Source organism: Octopus bimaculoides, chromosome 5, assembly GCF_046866305.1.
Source record: "Octopus bimaculoides isolate indiv1 chromosome 5, ASM4686630v1, whole genome shotgun sequence".
Classification (NCBI taxonomy): Eukaryota; Metazoa; Mollusca; class Cephalopoda; order Octopoda; family Octopodidae; genus Octopus; species Octopus bimaculoides.
In genome coordinates, this window is record NC_142932.1 from 51261153 (window position 1) to 51272825 (window position 11673).

An 11673-nucleotide genomic window follows, 5' to 3' on the forward strand; every position below is an offset into this window, starting at 1 on the left:
CTTGTGAGTGAAATTGATAACTAGAAACTGTGTGACAGCCCCTCGTGTGTGTGTGTGTGTGTGCGCGAAAGAGAGAGGGAAAGAAAGAGTCTTTGTGCTTGTGTTTGTTCCACACTCAAGCACACAACTGGACAACTAGTGTTGTGTTGTTTACATCCCCGTAAGTTAGCACTTTGGTAAAAGAGACTGATAGAATAAATACCAGACTTTGAAAAATACAAATATTAGAGTCGATCTCTTTGGCTAAAACCATTCGAGGCAGTGCACCATTACAGCAGCAGTCCAATGACTGAAACAAGTCAGAGATAAGGTTGAAGGTGAAATTTATTTTCAGGAACTCACTAATTTTTAATGGAGTCTACAAAAAGATTTAAAATCGAAAACATTTAAGTGTATTTGTATTCGTTTTCCTTCTTGTTAGTTTCTGGTTTCTTTTCTCCTTATGTATAAGGAGTATTATTATATAAGGAGAATCATTCTCAGTCTGTCATTGCTTACCAGCATTACAGACTATTAAAGTGGTTAAATCAGTTTGTATATGGGACGCATACGCGCGCGCACGCACACATACACACACACTATAAGTATCGAGACTTGTCAGTGAACCATTTCTTCCGTTTGAGCCTCTAACGGCGACGTTCTTGTCATCACTGGCAGCTCGTCTAACCGAGGTGTGAAGTGATACCTGCGAGGGAGCTTGGCTGTTCCAACACCTTAGCCATCGGCCGTGGTTTATGCCGCGTGCATGTCGACATGCTTCAGTAAGTTCTGTTGAACTTTATGGTGTGCGACCAATGGAAGCAATTGGTGTTGAATTGATATCTTTTCTTTCTTTCTTCCTCTTTTTCTCCTTTTTTCTTTCTTCGCTCATGTTTGTGTTTTCTTCGGTTTTGGATTTGGATTTTAAAATACAAATTTCACTACATATATAATGCGTATGTGTATAATACATATCGAGTACAAAAGACAAAAAAAGAAAAAAGAAAGAAAAAAATGTGGTTTTGTATTATATATGTATCGTAGACATATGTATTATACTCCAATAAAAACCTTTTAGATGAAGCTATAGAGAGAGTGAGGGAGGGTGAGACAACAGACGGATTGGATTTTTTTAAATAGAAATAATAAGCGTTTGAATTGCTTTCACAAGCTGACCCACTCCTTTGTATTTTGCTACAACCAATCAGTGAGTTTATACATATTATATCTTCCTAGTTCTTATTGTATTCACATTTTTTTTTGCTTGTTGCATGGCAGGTATTAATATACAATAATTATAACAGATATATGAAAGTTCATGTTTAATATAATATTTTAATGACTATCTCAATCTTAGATTTTTTTTTTTTACTCACTAGGGAGCTTTTCCATGTTTATGGGAGGGACCTATACGTTAGAAATTGCAGTCTGATTCCAATCAAGCTCAAAGCTCGAACTAAGTTATATAGTCCCTGAAGCTGCTAAAAATACGGGTAGTCATGGCTAGAATGCTTTTCATTCACGCATTTTGTGAATTTTCTATTACAATTCCATTCGCGTCTAGTTTGTTTTATATAGGGATCTCGTTAAAATTCTCCTAGCCACTTGAAGTATTTACAATTTTCATCAGAATATTTTTTAAAATGTATTTCTAATGCAATTTTGTATGCTGATGACGAAAATCGTATTCATTTTCTTTTCTTGGATCTTGTTCAAAACGGGGGCACCAGTATTTTCTTAACGAAACACTTTGAAACTTGGGATACTGGTAGAATGTGTCATATAAAACATCTTTTTCTCTTAGTCTTCTTAACAAAAAAACCTACATCGCAAGTTATTTCATGTTAAAGTTGTCGTATTTCTGTAATTTCAACCAATGACTGACGTCCATTCAGCCGGATATTATTAAGTGCTGACTATGTAAACAAACGATGGCTGAAGCATATTGGCAGTAGGGTTAGGGTTGGGTAGTAGCTAATAAACCTTTCATACAGTTCAGGCAGATGTTAGCGAAATTATAAATGGAGATTAAATACGCTTAAACTTCCAAAGGAGCAAGTATAAACAGTTGAATACTTGTCAGTGATTGGTTGAAATTATCGAAATAAGACAATTTTTTACATGAAATAAATTCGAATACAAAAATTTTTTTCTGTTCTATAACACAAAATATATAAGTATACGAAGTTTGAAAGTCTTTCGGTACCCAAAACACTACATAAAACATTAATGAAAACTGGTGCCCCCGTTTTGAACAGGATCCCTTTTTTTTTTCTTATAGAACTTATTTATAAGGAAATAACACTTTGAATGGTTGGAGAAAAATTTAAAAGGTCTTTACATAGCTATTAAATCAGTGGTACTCGATTTGGATCTTTGGGGTTTGACGGGCAACATTTTTTTATGTAGTGTTTTTGGTACCGAAACACTTTCAAACTTCGTATACTTGTATATTTTGTGGTATAGAACAGATAAAAATGTTTGTATTCGAAGTTATTTCACATTAAAAATTGTCTTATTTCGATAATTTCAACTAATCACTGACGTCTATTCAGTTGAAGAGAGTTAGTGCTGTGACGGTGTATATGGTATTAATCCCTGTTAGTTCTGACATTTCCGATTAACTAGACTGTTCGTAAACAAAGGGAAAAAGCCATCAAAATACTTGAATGTTGCCTGCACTTGTTATTGGTGCTGGCAGAATTATTAATGCACCTCCACCAAGTACTTCATTTCCTAGAAATAGCAGCCAAATCTTCTTCAAATCAAACTCTAGTTTAGGGTTAGGGTTCGGGTTTTAGAGTTAGGGTTGGGGTTATGGCAAAAATAATCATAACCCTAACCGTAACCCTAAAACTAACCCTAACTCTAGAACCCGAACTCTAAAATTGTTACACACACAGATACGCACAGCGTAATTTATTATATAAACAATATATGCGTATAAATTACGATTAAACCGGATTAAATATGTCAAAGGGAATAACATTTTTATGACCGGCCAGCACTGACTGTATTCAGCTGAATAGACGTCAGTGATTGGTTGAAATTACAGAAATACGACAACTTTAACATGAAATAACTTGCGATGTACAATTTTTTGTTAAGAAGGCTAAGAGGAAAAGTTGTTTTGTATGACACATTCTACCAGTGTCCCAAGTTTGAAACTGTTTCGTTAAGAAAACAAGTGTTGCCCGTCAAATCACAAAGATCCCTCGATTTTATTATATCAACCCCAAAAGTAGGAAAGTTGAAGTTGATATTGGAGGAATTTGAATTGAGAACATAAAAGCCGCAAGCATTTCATTAGATGCCCGACACCAGTCCTACTCAAAGTGGTGGTCCACGAGCCATCAGCTGCCGATACGCGGTGAGTTTCCAGAAAAGAAACATTACAGAATGCTTATAAAATGCTTATGTAATATTGTATTATTTGTTTACAAAATAAATATAAGATAAAAAAAAATTGTCAACTTTTATTATATTCATTATATATATTGTTTCCGGTATAAATTAGTATTACTAATATTACCAGTCCCTGACACACTGAAAAAAAAAAAACTGCCAGTACGCCACATCAGATAGTTTGAGAAGCACTACCCAACACAATTTTGCAATCCACTGCTTCTTGTTAATGTTTTCAGGCGAAAGAATAGTTTCACTCCACTATTTTGAAGTTTGATGTAAAGTTTTTTGCTATCTTCAATGATACATGTACGTGCATATGTATGGACGCATTGATTTATATGTACATTTCTTTTATTACTCTTTTCTGTTTTACGTGTTTCAGTCATTGGATTGCGGGCTTGGGAGGGGCACCAACTTGAAGTGTTTAGTCGAACAGATCGACTACGGTATTTAGGGAACAAAAAATCCGGTACTTTTTGGTTATCTCATTCCCATAAAAAAAATTGGGTTATCTTCCCCGTTTTATGAAAAATATCGGTAATTTTGGTCATCTCCCCCGACTAAAAAAATTGTTTAACCTTCAATAAAACATAGAAAATAAAAATGAAAAAATTAATGAACATGAAAAAGGAGAAAAATAAAAAGGAAAACTGGACAAGACTTCCGCCCGTCCCACTGAAACCACTTTAAAAAAAATTTTTTTTTTTCGACACAACTCCACCACTTTCTGCTACGGGAAATACGAATCTGCAAAGAAAAATTGGCAAAAATCGGCATTTTTAAATTATTACCACCCACCTCCATTTCCTTCATTTTTTCACTTTTTCAGAATTTTTTTTTTTTTTCAAAATATGCAGGGAAAATACGAAGATTATGATTCGGACAAAAATTTCAAAACATTTCTGTAGTTACGGTTAGGGTTAAGGTTTTGGGGTTAGGGTTAGTGCTGGGGAAAAAAGTCAATATTGAAGAATTTGGGTGTGGGGGAATTTAACAATGCCGATTTTTAGCAATTTTCCATAACCTCCGTATCCGAAAACGGGGTTTTTTTTTTTTTTTGCTAAAAAAGATAGAAAAATAAATTTGGGAGAAAATGGGGGACGGGGACAGGCGGAAGTCTTTCCGAAAACTGAAATGATTAAACATCTTATTGAGTCTAATAACATTTTTATAACAAACCAAACCATGTCTATTGAGAAGGCAAAACGTCAACAATGGTTGAAGTATTGAATCAAAAGGATCTAACCCTTTTAATCCAATCTCTTGTTGTTACATAAACTCAACTTTTTAGTGGGGAGATAACCCAATTTTTTAATGGCAATTTTCTAATGGGGGTGAGATTACCAAAAAGTACCAAAAATTCAACACTCATTATCAAGCAGTAGTCGGGGGTAAACATAAACACTCAATTACAGTCACGTTTGCACATCCGTATTTATATACAAATGTGCAGACGTGGCTATGTATGCCCCACCCCCGACTTTGTTTTTACCATAACTTAGAGGAAAATAAAAAATTGGGAAAATGGATATTCTTAAATGAAATTTTCTATAAATATGCTTCAGATGGTGCAGATCCCAGTTATATAGGAATTCCTTGTGAAAAAAATTTTTTTTCTGTGGGTGGAAAGAGAACTTTGGGAAAATTCACACAAGTTGGCTTGGTTTCCTCATAACTTCCAGAAAAAGGTTATTTTTTGATGAAATTTTCTACAAATACTTTTCAGAGTATGCAAATTACGATCGTATCAGAATTTGATGTGACAAAAAAAAAAAAAGTTTTTTAAATAGTGAGCACACACACAAACATACTGACACACATCACATTTTTTCCAAAATTTCAAATTTCATTTTGAAATTTGATCTTGAATTCTGCTGTGCATGCACACTAAGTTTTAATGTTCTAATTCTGCAGTTTACAGCAGTGCTTGGAAGGAATGTGTGTAGCATGTGACCATTGCATTGAGCCCACCAATTTTTTTCGTTTTCCATATTAAATTCTGATATAACCATAATCTACACAATCTGTAAGATATTTATAGAAAGTTTCATTAAAAATTACCCATTTTTCTGGAAGATGTGAGTAAAGAAAGCCATCTTGTGTGAATTTTCCCAAACTCTTTGCTCCGCCTTTGGAAAAAGTTTTCACCACATAATTAGAATCTATGCCATCTGAAGCATATTTGTAGAAAATTTTGTTTAAAAATATCCATTTTTCAGGAAGTTATGAAGCAACAAAGTGAGGAGGGTACACATGTGTAGGAATGCCTGTATATATACTAGGTTTGATCAATAAGTATCCAGACTGTTTAGTAACAAAGCTAAAGCATGCAAAGTAAAGCCACTTGGCACAGATTGACCTTGAACTCTGTTGTGCATGCGCACTAAGTTTTAACATTCTAGCTCACTTCTGCTGTTTACAGCAGTACTTAGAAGGAAGGTGTGTAGTGTATGATCATCGCATTGACCATGACGGAGCAAGTTATCATGGCGATACCTGCTTAGAGGCCAACACTAAGTTGCAGAAAGTGTACAGAGATGAGTGTATGAGTGTATATATGCATCCAGAACATATATTTTTCATCATTGTTTAATGTCTGCTTTCCATGCTTGCCTGATTTGGATGGTTTGACTGAGGACTGGCAAGCTGGGAGGCTGCACCAGGCTCCAATCTGATCTGGCAAGGTTTCTGCACCTGGAAGCCCTTCCTAATGCCAACCACTCTAAGAGTGTAGTGGGTGCTTTTTACGTGCCACCAGTACGGGTGCCAGTCAGGCAGCATCTTCCTATTACTTGTCCATTCATATAATGACAGGTGGTATGGGATCTACTCATATTATATACATACAGACACATACATTGTACAATCTGTTTTTCACTCTGAGGGAGAAGCCCTTTGTTTCTAGTAGAGGTAATAGATCTCTGAACATTTTCTAACCCATTCTTACACTAGCTGTTATGCTTTTGGAACTTCTCTGCCATCACTACCATTGCTAATTAGACCACCTAGATAGCAATAGCTATCAACTATTTCTTGAGGGCTTTCTGGGCATTTAAAAGTACCTATTTCCCCTGAGCTGTCTTAGTTATTACTGTCCTTGTACACCTGCTGCATATGAAGTCTACGTTTTCTGTTAGCCTGTCTGTGATCTTACTGCAGCTATGTGTAGCCATAATTTGCAGTGGGTATACCATATGGAATTTCTACTTATGTTTTTTTCTGCATATTGAGCATGGTCATTTCTCTGATGGTAGCATGGTCCTATCTTTATTCCAGCTGGCTAATACTTTAGTGTGTACTAAATTAACTTTGATGCCTCTTAACTCTAAAATTTGTTTCCACATCTGGAACTTCTTCAAGTATACTACTGATTCAGCTTATGCATTACTGACTCTTGGCTTGCTGACTGCACTTTTGTAAATGGCTTGCACAGCTCTCACAACCATTCATATTATCCTAGCTTCCTCAGAAACCACCATTCCATATTTCATTGAAACTTGTTAAAGGTCTTTTCCAGGTTGGCTTATTCCTGACTAAGTAATTCTGCATTTACTTTAATAGGAAAATAGCATCAGTTGGTACAAAAACTAACTGCACTTCATCTAGGTTATTTATCAATTATCAATTGATAACTTTCCATAACTTCCATAGCCTAGTTTAACAGTTAGATACTTCTCTAATTAACTCTCTCTCTCTCTAATGCATCTCCTTTGCCTCTGTAGCATCCAGCATTGATACTGTTACTCAGGTCATTGGGATGGCATCTTCTTAAACTCCTGACTGAATATGTAGGTGGTTACACCATAAGCATCATAAGCATCTCAGCAGTTATTTCTGATGGTCCTGATACTTTCTCTGTCTTGACATCTTTAATCTCTCTATCTGCCATACTACAGGAAACTTGAATAACTCATCCCTCTCTACAGTATACATGGGCTAGGCCCTCTTTTTCTCCTACATTCTCTGTATTCAGCAACTTCTCATAATAACTCCTCTATACTCTTACTCCAGCATTGGTAGGAGTAAATGCATCACTACTATTCCTGCTTTGTAATCTTGAATACCTCATGCCTCTGAACTCCATGCGTTAGAATATTGACAAACTTCTTTCTTTAGGTTTCTCACCTAGCTAAATATACTTGATGTCAAGCTTTTCTTGTTGCCTCCCTTTTTCCAGTCTTCTTTCTTAGCCCTATGGTTCTTATCTACAGAGCTGTTTCAGCATCAAGTCCATTGGAACCTTGCTTCAGCCACAGATCAGTTAAATTGCCATTAATATGTTACCACACACAAACTCTTGTCTTCTAAGCTATAACTTTCTCCCTCCTCCTCTATCTCATCATATACATCAACCAATACTGGTCCAAACCTATTACTAACTGAAGGCTCCTACAACTTATATATTTTCCTTCTCTAAATTGTCTTTATCTCAGAGTCTGTCTAGCTCTTACTTCTAATTCTGGTGTTGCTAACACCCTCCACCAAGGAAAGACTTGACAGTCACAACCATCTGTCTATCTCTTTTTCTGATGAGGAAAACGTTCATGCAGCTTCTGTGTTCACCTAATTGGTAGGTAATTAGGTGACTTGCCAATATCCTGCACTTGATATTGCAAATGTCTTAGTTGTTTGCATCATAGAACTCAAGGAGCCTTGATCCCCAACCTCTTTATTCCATGTTTCATAACCATATCCCCATGTATGCCTGATAAGCCCTTGTGATGCTGTCCAATATGTTTGTTAAAATCACTGGCCCATGTTAATGAGATCACTGTCAATTGTCTCAGATATAATCTGAAGGCATGTAGTTGTGAGGTTAAGGTATCTAGCACAGGGCTGTAATGTCATGGGTTCAAAAACTGGTGTATTGTGTCCACGAGCAAGACACTTTATTTCACATTGCTCCAGTCCACACAGAGCCAGCCTTATCACATTCTGTGAAAAGCTGAATCTCCTTGAGAACTGCTCTAAAGGTATGTGTATTTGTGGAACGCTCAACCATTTGCATGTTAATTTCATGAGCAGGCTGTTCCATTGATCAGATCAACTGGAATCCATGTCATCATAACTGACAAAGTGCCAGAATTGGCAGAAGGGTTTTGTTAAAGCAGACTTTCTGTTCAGCTTGCAGTCCTGAGTATGGTGCACATGCTAAGATAAATATCACTGTCAAATTGGTTTAAACTTATATTGGCTAAAAATACATATGTCTGGGATGCTTTGATAAATAAAAGAGACATAGTGGCCAGTAAAAATATATATTATGAGTGTGTGTAAGAATGGGACAACTGAGTGTAGATGTATGGAGACATGAGACCTCAAAATGCATTTTCTGAGTGAAGCTACTGAGATGGCAATGGTTTCCAATGGAACATATTTTGAAAGGCTTATCAGAATTAGTGGTGGTAGAAGTAGGGCAGGTAGATGCATTGTGGATGAGATGGGGGTGGGAGAAAGCAAAAGAATCAAGTTGATAAAAAATTTGAATGGATGTACATTAAAAAGGAATAAATCAAAGAAGGTAACACAGTGAATAAAGATTTCATTGAAACTTACAGAAGAAACTATGAACAAATAAGGTTTATAAGCAGATGTATGTTAAATAGACAGAGAGGGAGACAGAAATAAAGAAAAATCTTTAGCAGAGAAATTTTTAATCAACACTTACTTAAAACAGAGACTAGTTGTATAATAAACAGTGGATTGTTAAGATGCAGAGAAAATAGCAAAAGATAAAAAACAAAAAAGGCTGAAAGACATTTTTATGCTTTAACAGCAACTGAATGGTAAAATGTTAAAATGACCAAGATTGAAAGAGGGAAAAAGGCAGATGGTAGGGTAGTGAAGGGGTGTAAATCATTTTCATCTTCTTGAGTGTAAGAGGAACATTTCTAATTTCACAGAACCATAAAGAATTAGGTGAATGAAAGTTTGAGTAGGTGAGAGTTAAACAGGAATAAACCAAAGTTTATATGTAAGTATACATTAAACAGAGAGAAAGACAGAAAGAGAGATTTTATGAAAACTCTTAGTAGAGAATAAGAATAAACTAAGATTATACATAGAGCTGAAGATAAAGGCCAACTGGACATGCAAAAGATTGAATTGTCATTTTCATTTATGATGGAGAAAGGATAGTACAAGGAGGATTCCAGAAGTTTTCGGAGTTTTTCAGGATAGACATTTATTAATCTCAAAGTACAAAACTCTTTCAAAATAGGACCTCCAGTTACTTTGTGAAGGCCCTAAAGAATGCCTCTAAAGAGAAGATATCTAGGACCCTTCTCACACCTTCCATCATCTTCAAAACGACTGCCCCTGAGGTTTTCCTTCAGCATGGGGAACAACCAAAAGTCACAGGGCATAAGGTATGGACTGTAGGGAGAGAAGGGATAGTTTCAATTCCTATCTCTGTCAAGTAGTTGGTAACCAGAAGCTTGTCACTGAGCACCCTGGGAACAAACTTCACTCAAATTTTGCACGTGTACAGTTGCCACACCAACTCCAAACTGTATACTTACTGTTTTTAAAGCAATTAAGAGTATGAAGACAGGGAAAGCCCCCGGTCCATCAGGAATCACTGCAGAGATGCTCAAAATATCTGGCAGTGTCAGCTATAGCTTAGTCACCAGTATTGTTAACCAGGTGATACACAAAGGAGTCATACCCAATGACTGGTTTAGCAGCACCATAGTCAACTGCTACAAAGGTAAAGGTGATGCTTTAGATACAAATAATCACAGAGGTATCAAGTTGTTGGATCAGGTAATGAAAGTCACAGAGAGGGTCATAGCCCAACTAATTAGGGAGAGAGTCAGCTTAGATGAGATGCAGTTTGGATTCGTGCCAGGGAAAAACACCACTGATGCTATATTTCTGGTAAGACAGCTGCAGGAGAAATACCTAGCCAAAGGTAAACCTCTGTACCTGGCTTTCATTTACATGGAGAAAGCCTTTGACAGGGTCCCCAACTCCCTTATCTAGTGGTCAATGAGGAAACTAGGGATAGATGAATGGTTAGTGAGAGCTGTGTGAGCCATGTACAGAGACGCTGTCAGTAAGGTAAAGGTTGGCAAGAATACAGTGAAGAATTCCAGGTAGAGTTAGGGGTCCACTAAGGTTCAGTCCTCAGCCCCCTCCTGTTTATCATAGTCCTCCAGACGATAACAGACGAATTCAAGACAGGATGCCCTTGGGAGCTCCTCTATGCTGATGACCTTGCACTAATTGCTGAGTCACTATCAGAACTAGAAGAGAAGTTTCAGGTGTGGAAGCAAGGACTAGAATCGAAAGGCTTTAGAGTCAACCTAGCTAAAACCAAAGTCCTAACAAGTAGGAAGGTAGACAAAACACAAACCCCTTCAGGTAGATGGCCCTGTTCGATCTGTAGAAAAGGTGTAGGTAGAAACTCTATAAGATGTACCCAGTGTAAGCTATGGACACATAAGAGGTGCAGTAATATCAAAGGACGGCTAACTAGGAAGTTAGTTTTTGTATGTGGCTGATGTTCAGGAGCAGTAAACACTGAAAATGTGCAGAGAACAACTTCTGTCACATTCCAGGGAGAAAAACTAGACGTAGTTGATAGCTTCTATTATCTGGGTGACCAAGTTAGTAGTAGGAGAGGGTGCGCTGAAAGTGTAGCTGCTAGAATAAGAATAGCCTGGGTAAAGTTCAGAGAGTTCTCACCTCTGCTGGTGACAAAGGGCCTCTTGCTCAGAGTAAAAGGCAGACTGTATGACGCATGCGTATGAACAGCCATGCTACATGGCAGTGAAACATGGGCCGTGACTGCTGAGGACATGTGTAAGCTCGCAAGGAATGATGCCAGTATGCTCCGATAGATGTGTAATGTCAGTGTGCATACTCGACAGAGTGTAAGTACCTTGAGAGAAAAGTTGAACCTAAGATGCATCAGTTGTGGTCTGCAAGAGAGACGATTGCGCTGGTATGGTCATGTGGTGAGAATGGATGAGGATAGCTGTGTGAAAAAGTGCCACACCCTAGCGGTTGAGGGAGCCTGTGGAAGAAGTAGACCCAGGAAGACCTGGGATGAGGTGGTGAAGCACGGCCTTCGAACATTAGGCCTCACCGAGGCAATGACTTGTGACTGAGACCTTTGGAAATATGTTGTGTGTGAGAAGACCCAGCAAGCCAAGTGAGACCATAATCTGAGGCCTCTGCCAGGAGTGTAGCCAGCTCACTTATGCGTACCTTTCCTTCATTGGACACTAAACTCCACTTGCGAAGACCTGTTGAGGCAAGTGAAATTGAAATCGAACCAAA

The 11673-nt window shown here is 37.4% G+C and overlaps 1 protein-coding gene across 4 annotated transcripts in view; it reads left to right on the top strand.

The window, feature by feature from the left end:
• Positions 1-546: 546 nt before the first annotated feature.
• Positions 547-11673, top strand: part of LOC106877229 (uncharacterized) — a 104967-nt gene continuing 93840 nt past the window's right edge. For all 4 annotated transcript variants that reach the window (XR_008264118.2, XR_016241886.1, XR_008264117.2 and 1 more), the window contains exon 1: positions 547-1186. The gene's annotated coding sequence lies outside the window, so the exon portion shown is untranslated. The remainder of the gene's footprint in view (positions 1187-11673) is intronic.